The 10,000-nt window shown below is 42.2% G+C and overlaps 2 non-coding genes across 2 annotated transcripts; one reads left to right on the forward strand and one right to left on the reverse strand.

Moving 5' to 3' along the window:
- Nucleotides 1-1,057: 1,057 nt before the first annotated feature.
- On the reverse strand, nt 1,058-1,131 carry trnan-guu (transfer RNA asparagine (anticodon GUU)). Its single transcript has one exon. It is a non-coding gene; the product is annotated as a tRNA-Asn (tRNA).
- A 5,808-nt stretch (nt 1,132-6,939) lies between these two features.
- On the forward strand, nt 6,940-7,021 carry trnas-gcu (transfer RNA serine (anticodon GCU)). The gene has a single exon. It is a non-coding gene; the product is annotated as a tRNA-Ser (tRNA).
- Nucleotides 7,022-10,000: the final 2,979 nt, after the last annotated feature.

Consider the following 10,000-nt stretch of genomic DNA (forward strand, 5'->3'; position numbering starts at 1 on the left):
TGCTTTGCTTTGTTTCGTGGTCAAGAGGCGTAAGGTAAGTCGTAATCCACGGAGAACACTGGTGGCAAACAGTCCGAGGTGAGAGGCGAGGTCCAAAGTCAAAAAGGCAGAAGGGGAGTCCAATATCCAGAATAAACGAGGTAATGGAAAAAATGCCAGGTAGAGCTCTCAAGGAATAGACTCAATACTGAGCAGCGGGAAGCAGGTAAAGATGGTAAAAATAGCACTGTGTACCGCACGGTGGAGTGTGTGCAGGTGGGTTAACTCGTGCGGCAGCGTTTGTTAATAATCACCCACTGCTGGTGCTGATTAGATCGCTTAAGAGTTGGTCTTAACTGCCTGGCGGTCATGACAAGCTCCTCTTTAAGCTGTGGTTTAGTTTTGCAATCGTGTTTCTAGAGCAGTTATTTATGGGGGTGGGTGGGTCTTTCACAGAGGCTCAGGACAAATCCCCCACATGAAATTTTACTGTGTGCGTTCAGACAGTCACAGGTCAAGAGCCAGGCAGGAGGACAATGGACAGAAGAGCCAACGAACTAAAAATAAAAGAACGAATATGAAGAAGCCACCATCTTTTTCTTTTTGACATTTTCCGACTTTCATGCAAGCCAGGACAAAGTTGCTCGTAGCTACTTGTGGATTCAAATACTCTATCGAGTGCTTTGATGAGTTTTTGCAATTTGATTGTCGTCCTGTCAGCCTGTTTCTGTTTTTTTTTTCAATCTAGGGATGGAAAGTATGAGGGAAATGATGGAGCAATCAATAACCGCTCCGGAAAAATGGCAGAAAGGAATGGTCCGTCACTAAGGACATTTGTGAAGCAGAGGAGTGACATCACCACAAAGGCGACACATTCTGCTGATGGTTTTGGTGAATAATGATTGAGGCGCGTTAAGAGAAAGGTAGCTGTGTCAGCATGCGTAGGCTGCAAAGGATCAAGCAAAGGTTTACTCCATGCTGAAAAGAGAAGAAAAGAAGCACAACGTTTCGACTGTGGAGCCTTCTGCGCCATCTTCTTTAGCGGTGATGATGATTACATTGGAAAAACTGAGACATGCGTCCCTGGGTGGGCTTGAACCACCAACTTTTCGGTTAACAGCCGAACGCGCTAACCGATTGCGCCACAGAGACTGACGGCCGCTTGTGCTCTCTACATTTGCAGGTTTATGGTCAAAGAAAACAATCACTTGCGCTTCTTGCAGCCGGCAATCTTTTTCCACTGACAACCAAGAAATGGATTTCATCTTTCACAAGCTGTATGGATTTCTTCAAAAACAAGTTATTCCAGAAAGGAAATGAATTCTTGCATTAAACTGAACCAAGCTGTACATGTTTGTCTGAAATGAGACATTCGGCACAACAAGACACGGAGAGAGGCACCGCTGGTATTCAGACCCAGGATCGCCTGCTTACTAGGCGGGCACTTTAAGCCACTAGGGAACAGCACCAGCGGAGCACCGCGCTTTTACAGACACTTAGACACATCTGCATTCGGTGTGCACTTAACCTGCTCTCTGAGCCCGTTGCCTCCGTCCCATTTAATAGCAGAACTGACGCCAAGAGAAATGATGAGAAATGGCATTTATCGGGCACTTTTCATGTCCAAGGAGCTCAATGCCCTTGACACCTCCCCAAGGCGACAGAGCTGTGCATTCTTTGGCGACACCATTTTTTCTTTTGTTTAATTTCTATACTTATTGATAGAATAAAAACGATATGTCATGTACTGTAAGGGAAATGTCTCTTTTCATGGGGAAAGCTAGCACCAGCAAATGTTGTGTTTAGAAGAAGTGATTTAACATGACACGTGACCTAATTTACCGGAGCAAAAGCTCACCCAGCAAGCCCTGCTTTACTTCTACAGGAGAGAAGTACTGTAGAGTCTGCTAGATGTTCAGCTGGGTAGCTACTTCAGCATGCCTCGGCTGCAAAGGATCAAGTAATAGGTTTATTGCATGCTGAAAAGAGAAGAACGGAAACACAGCATTTCGACTGTGAGGTCTTCTCACACCTGAAGAAGCCTCACACCTGTAAAAGGCTCCATGGTTTTCTTTCTTCTCTTTTCAACATGGAATACACCTATTGTCTGCAAGATGTGACAATTTCATGGTGTTTTGGAAGAAAACCTTTTTTCTTTGAATTCAAAATCAATCTGAATTTCAGCACGACACATCAACACTTTTTCTGTTCTCTGTGGTAGAGTGCAAGCGCATGTTCCATGGGCCAGTGTTGTAATGGATAACGCGTTTGACTTCGAATCAGAAGATTGTAGGTTGGAGTCCTGCCTGGCTCGTGAGGCTTTTAAACCTCTCAGGTTCCTCGGTAACAGGTTGCCGTCATGTATATGAACTATAAAAAAGCATTTGCCACAACCCGTAAATTAGCACGCAAGTGCGGGCTAGTTAACACAGAACTGTATGGAGATCATCTCCAGCTCCGAGCTCAATTGCAATGAAAAAACATGCAGAACAGAACTGGAGAGCAGCTGAATTTGTGCTCAGTAGGGTGGGGAGGACTCAGCATTGCTATTGTTCTAATTATTATGAACTGCAGGGGATCTGAATCAGAACATGTCAGTTAGTTTGATCATTGCGTCAATATGTAGGCCACGTTAATATAGAATTATTACTTTGTCTGTCTCTTCTTTGTATATAGCTGAATGTCCCTGACAATTTCATGTTGCCTGCGATGTGTCCCCTCTCCCCACAGCAGTGGCAGATGACCAGCCGTCATCGCTCCCCCAGCATCGTCGCGCTGGGCGTCTCCTCCTCCCCATCTGATTCCCCGTGCGCCCCTCCGTTGGCGCCCACCGGTTTCCTCGAATACGGCATCAGTCTGCTCAGCCAGAGCCAGGGCCTGCTCCAAGGGGACCAGTGCGGCCAGCATCACGTGGCACTGCACCTCAGTCGGCGCCGGGGCCAGGAACGCCTGGAGCGCTATTTCCCGGTGGGCCTCCTCCGGGAGAGTAGGGTAACCCTGGCGGGCTAAGTAGGCCACGTCTGCGGCTGTTACCTTCACTGTTACCTGGATACCTCTTTATCTAGAACTCACTCTTCCCCCTGCCTGTCTGGCTTCTTTTAATCCTTCTGTGCCCGGATTGCAGCGGGTAAGATATTTTTCCAAGAAAAAAAGAGAAATTAAAAAAAGAGAAATTTCACCAGAGCCCCTGCTCATGTCTAATTTTTAGTTTAGAAGGATTCAAGCAAGATTTTGGATGAAAGGCAGCGACCTTAATCAAGCCCAAATCATAATTGAACCCATTCAGAGCCTACATTACATTTTAGTGTTTCATTCTGAGCAGAATGCCCTCACACCTGAAGAAGGCTTGCGTTTTCTTCTCTTTTAAGCATGTGTACAATGCTGTAATACAATTTAAAATAATTAAAAGTTTAAAAAGTATCAACTAAACTCCATTAATATCGAGTGTCTTTTATACAGCTTTTATACAGCTTTTAAGTATAGATTACACTTTTCTAAAATGTATTTAAAAAATAAAAACGATTACTAATCTAATCTTTCCACGTTTGATCCCAAAATCCCAAGAAAAATTAATCTAAACTAGGAGAAAGCTATGCTGAAAGTTTATTAATATACTTAGAAGACAAAGATAACAATTTATGTTGCATTTGTCTGATTGTGAATCAAAAAATACATTTAATTAACTGCTCTCAGTGACAGCTGACAATCCTCCATACACTCAAGTGAAAAATTAGTAATGCCAATGTAAACGTCGTATTTACAATTTGTTGATAATAGAAATGTTAAGTTCTCTAAAGCTTTTTGAGGCAGCAAAAGATTTGAACACCCTATATTGTAATGAGCTGCTGAGCTGAGAATGGGTTATGTTCCTGCTGTCAGAGGGGGTGGAAAGTGCCCGCGGTTATTTAATTAGTATTACAATTCACACTGATTCCCTTGCAAAGGTATGGACATAAGAATATTCGTGCGTGGTCAAAAAATGAAATTAAGCACTTAAAATTAATATGGTTAATAAGAGTAAACTGGAACATGCTGTAACAAGATCGGCTAAACTGGGATCTATCGCTTACGCCTGAAATTGGAGCTGCTGTCGCAGTGAATAGCGACTAATAAGTCTGTCTTTCTGTGGGGGGAAGGGAATCTGATCTGATCTGCAAACCTCCAACAGAGCTGTTCAACTGGTTTTTGTCGGGCACATCAAGTGTCAGGTGTAAGCGATAAATATATTTAGCTGAAAAGCTGTACAACGCAAGACATTTCAGTACTCTAGGTTTCGTGAAAAAGCACATTGTGCTGCTGTAATACAGTTTAAAATAATTAAAAGTCTAAACAGTATCAGCTTATGTATGGGTTGTAATTTAAAAAAAGTCAAAAACCGCACTCAAAATGCAATTTAGCGCTTTCTGGCAAGAGGAGACACCCAAATTAATAATGTAACATGCTACTGTTTGTGCATGGATATAGTTATAATGCTATTTCCTTAGACACGTGATTCCATGTTTTATTTTGAATCCCCGGCGGAACCGGGCATCCATAAGAATCAAGTACTGTAACAGGTTTATTCTATGCTGAAAAAAAAGAAGAAAGAAAACACATTCCATAAGAATCAGCGCCTTTATATAGCGCCTTTAAAGGTGGCTTCTCAAAACGCTTTACAGGATAAAAACAACAATAACAACAACAACAACAACAATATTGTGTTTCATTGCACTTTGACAGATTGTCTTTAAATCAACTGTTGATTTAAAGTTTGACAGTAAATGTTTATATTGTAACGCATACAGCCTCCATTTCTTATTAAAAATGTAGCCTAAGAGGGGGGGTCTGCTCTCACAATCCTCCATATACTCAAGTGAAAAATTAATAATGCCAATGTAAACATCGTATTTACAATTTGTTGATAATAAAAATGTTAAGTTTTTTAAAGCTTTGTGATAGTTTACCCAGTTTACCCATTGTTATTAAAAATGACTTGGATTCGAACATGTTGTGATATTTAGAAATATAAAAGTCAATTAACTGTCAATTTCCATATTTATGTCTTTATTTAGCGGTTTCATTAGTGACAAAGGCTAAACTTTCTTGGAAAAATGTCTTTGCTGTCTTGCTGATACGTTAAGGTTTCTAAACTCAGCCACAAAGTCATGTGACTGATTTTTCGCCCTGTTTCGTTGGTTAAACGCAATGATCACAAGCACCACCATGGTAACTGGGACATGTAGTTTTTAATTCAGATTGAATTATAACTGTACGTACTGTAGCGGCGAGGCTTATTAATAAGACAGAATTAAGTGTTGCTGTGCTTTCCCAAATGAGGCCCCATCTCCCTCTTCATCTCTGTGGTGCAGTAACAGAGAAGCTATTCATGCAGACTGATTTAAAGATGTTTTCTTTTGATAAGGTACAGCTCCCAAATGGGGATGCACTTAGCTAAGCCTGGCTATCATGATCAATGGTCATCCATTGGCGCCTAAAGGTCTGCAAGATTCCAAGAGAGAGCCTCATCCAAGTGGTCTACAACCCCAAGGTCAACATCACCAGAGCACCGTCGCAAGCTGAACAGCAAAGCCTGGCATAGAGCCAGAGAGCGCGGATTAGACAGCAACAAGCCTGCAACTGCTTTGTGCCCGCAGGAGATCTGAATCCCCAGAGATTGGATGAGTATTCAACTTCACTGCATGACAGCTCGAGAATTCAATTGTTATCCCAACCAGTTGATATCAATTTAATTCCTAAGAGTTATGTACTTGTTTTGAGTATCTAGTGTAGAAGTTATAACCAAGTTCATTTACGAAACGGTCTAAATGAATGATATACTGAACGTATGTCCTCTTGATATATGTAACTCTTTGTAACTGACTGAATATATACCTTTTGTATTCTGATAACCCTCTCGATAAGATCTGTTAGGTTTACATGCATATTCTATGTATTAATAAATGTATCCTCGTGTATTAGTACCTGTGTGTGTGCGTTGTTTGAGTTATGTCGCATGGTTGGATTCTAAAGCCATCAAAAGAATCAACTTTGTGATTTACTGCTACAATGAATAATTGTCTCAGTAAATCCCAAATCCTACAGAACTAGTGCCTTCAGAGAGCACACTACAGATGTTACCTATTTATCGTTGAACAGGATGTATGTGATGTGGCGACTAGGTTCAATTTTGTATCCTCTTTAAAAGATTAAGGATTGGGGTGAGTGTGATTTACCACCCTTTCAGCTAAGAACCCGACGTGCGGACCGTTTAAGCTGCATAGACTCGGTCGTTTAACTCTTCTCCATTAGCAGGGTTAAGGTTAAAGAAAAAAACATTGCTGACCTCTTTTTTTTTTTGCCAGCCGCGAGCGCTGATTAGCAAGGTTTGTATTTCATGTTTTGCAAGTTGCATCCATTTTAAGAAAAACAAGTCGTTCAAGACAGGAAATGAATGCTTGCATTTAATTAAGTCTAGCCGTAGGCGGTTGTCCATAATGACCAGTTCTGTTTGAGAAGACAGAACAAAAAAGGCACCGCTGGGATTCAGAGCCAGGGTCTCCTGTTTACTAGGCAGGCGCTTTAAGCAACTAAGCCACGGCGCCCCAGGAGCACTGTCCTTTTGCAGCCACTTGGACACACCACTCAGACACATCTGCATTCGGTGTGTGCTCCGCCTGCTCGCTGAGCAAGTTGCCACCTTTACATACAATAGCAACATCAACACCAAGAGAAAGGGTGACAAATGGCTTTTATCTGGAACTTTTCATGTCCAAGGAGCTCGATGTGCTTTCTGTGTACAACAGGGCCACTGATCTCCACACTGGCCATTGAACCACAGCAGTGGCTTGCTGGCTTGACATCTCCCAAGGAAAATGTTGAAATCGCATGTGGAACAGGAAAATGACCCTCGAGTACGAGGGAAAAAAAAGAAAAAGATCATCTGGAGCGCGCCAACCCATGTCCGGACAGCCCACTTCTGTCAACGAGGTGGCCGAGTGGTTAAGGCGATGGACTGCTAATCCATTGTGCTCTGCACGCATGGGTTCAAATCCCATCCTCGTCGCTCTCCATGTCTGACACGTGTGCCCGTTTGGCATTGGCCATCCTGTCGTTTGCTCTGGTTCTAGAGCTGTACATTTTCTAGCGGTGGCTGAACATGGTATAGTAGGCTAACGTCGGTATCGAGCAGTAACAGTAATGGTATTTACGTGCCGCTGCTGCCAAGTAGCTCTGGTTTGAGACCGCGTTTTCACTTACTTGCAACGCAAACAGAGAAAGCGATTTTTGACAGTCTCTCGAGAGACTGCGCTAGGTGTTTAGGGATAGACTTTGTCAGTTCCCCCTGGGATGGTGGCCTCTCAAATAGTTTGTGATTCCTCTAGACGTTTATACAGTAGAAGCCTGCTTCGTGGCTTAAATCCAAGCTAAGGAAACGAGTTAGAGGTCTGATGCAGAACTGCGAATTCAATGAAGGGGAACACTACAGTACATTGCACTGTATGTGTGAGGAAAGCTGCCCCCTACTGTTCCTTGTCGACCGAACAGAGGACTGTAAAGGATACCGCTAAGAAACTTTAGGATGCTGGTTGGAATCCAGCTCCAAAGTAGCCCCTTTGGGTGTTATGTCATCAAAAAGTAAGAACAGCGAATCTCCATTTGATCAAAAGCGCAACAGAACTGTTTTCCGTGGAGCAGGTTTCAGACCCGTAGACCTGTTTTATTTGTAGGGCAGGGCGCATTCCCAAACGCGAATCTCCTGTTTTAGAAATGCTTTGGGCGGCGTGAAGTGAAAATAAGAAGTGGGCTCCAGATGCACATGGAAGCAATCAAGTGTTTCATCCGAGCTGTTTCAAAGACTGCTCAACAGCTTTCCTTTTACAGAGGCCCAACGATTAATGATGGGGGTGCACCCTTCAATGTGCCTTACGACTCTAGGGAGTGATTGAGACGATTCGTAGCGTGTGTTCATTTCCCTCTATTCCCCATGTTGCAGTGGTAAGACGGTGTGCATTCTGACAGCAATCTCTTTCAAAAAATGATTTTACCTTATCGCGGCTTTGCCCTTCTTGCCTCTTTGGACAATATCTCCATCTTGTGGTCGTTGTTGGTAATGTCTTCTTATGCCCTTTTTTATTTAAATTCTCTATTAGTTGATTATAGAATCTCTACAATGGAGTTGAAAACATCAGTTTTATAGCAGACAATATGACATTATTTATAGTCCAATTAGAAACTTATTACCCTGTTTTTAACATAATAACAAATTAAAATTGATTAAAACTAAGTTTGGAACACCAGGGAACATAACGAATGATTTTTAGGAAAACCATGAGGTTCTCTGTGTCCGATGCCTGCAAGGGGAGAAAGCTAGAATCCTTTGATTTTTTCAAAATTTGAAAATAAACATCATATAACAACTGCTTTCATTCCTAGGAATGAAAAATAACAATTTTTGAAGACATAGTAGTTTCTAAAACACTACAATAAAGTTAAAAACATCAGTTTTATATTACATTATTTTTAGTGAAATTAGTCATTTTTTGCACTATTTTTAATAAAATATCTAATTAAAAGTGATTAAAATTAAGTTTGGAACAACAAGGAACACAAAAAAAAAGATTTTTAGGAAAACCATGAGGTCCTCTGTGCCCGATGCCTGCAAGGGGAGAAAGCTAGAATCCTAAAAAAAAGTTATCAATTCTAGAGCTTAAGAGGAAAACAAGACAAATGTATATCTCCAAATAATTTTATGTGCTTCAGAAGAGCCCAGGAAAGTTTTTTGCATACATGAAACCACGCCCGTTTGCACATAAGCAGACATGGTTGCACACACGACTGCATGAAAGCACACGTGCATGCGAAGTCATCCTGTTGAGCATTTGAAAAGCCGCACCACGTCGCACTTGAAATAGCTCTTACATTAGTGGTAGACGCAGGAATCGCCGTTTTATTTACGCTCTTACCAACGCGATGGAAAGCAAAACAAAGCAAAGCAGAGCAAAACAAAACGAACAAACGAAAACCCTCACGTCCCGCACTTGCATATAACGCTGTTACGTGCCCAAGCGGTATTGTACGTCATCCTAGCACTGCACCCTGGGGCGTAAGGTATATGGGAACGAGCACACGCCACGAATCGTCTCGAATCACTCCCTACAGCTGTAAGGCGTCTTGAAGCGTGCACCCCCAACATTCTTCTTTGCGCATCTGTGAAAGGTAAACTCTTGAGCAAACTCTGAACCAGCTCTAAGGAAACTAATCTGATTAGATGTTACTTTGACTCATCTTTTTACTCTCAGTGCTGGATTGCTCAAACTCCAGCTAGGGTTAGGTTTAACATTCCCACACTATTTAGACACTTTGTTTACGCTCAGTGCTGGATTTTTGGAACTTCAGGACGAGTGGGAATTTTCTCCTATCTGTCAATTCTGTTTTGTTTTGGAGACTCTTGGCTGCCTATGTTGTACAGTGCAGCGTGAATGAAACATTTTCCAAAACTGTGTCAGCTCAAAAGTTGTAAGAAAACCTCTCCAGCTGCTTTAACTCTCTTCATTTTTGTCATTTAATGTGACAATCGATGTATAACAGGAGCCTCACATATGCAAATGGTGAGGCTCCAGTTCGACACCACTTTACAGTATATGACAAAAGCATGGCAGACTGTGCCGGACCGGCAGATAATGTCCGCTTATTTTTACCATATTAAACATTGGAAATCCTCCCACTTGCATTTGTGACACTTGATTTTGGCTCCACCTAAGACACTCTTAAATCTTCAAACACTTTTCTCTTCTCCCGCAACACTCTTGTCTGTCGGCACTGTGTGGCAGCATTGCATGACAACCCATTTCACCACGGAAAGGAACCTAACAGCTTTGGTAAGAGAGGAGAAAAGGACCTGGCCCGTACGGGGATCGAACCCACGACCTTGGCGTTATTAGTACCACGCTCTAACCAACTGAGCTAACCGGCCTTATGACAGTGCTCCTCTCTGTGCTGCAAAAAATCAAACTCAGGGAATTTCTTTTGTCCTCCTTTGAAT

This window comes from Lepisosteus oculatus, unplaced genomic scaffold, assembly GCF_040954835.1.
Source record: "Lepisosteus oculatus isolate fLepOcu1 unplaced genomic scaffold, fLepOcu1.hap2 HAP2_SCAFFOLD_40, whole genome shotgun sequence".
In the NCBI taxonomy this organism is placed as follows: Eukaryota; Metazoa; Chordata; class Actinopteri; order Semionotiformes; family Lepisosteidae; genus Lepisosteus; species Lepisosteus oculatus.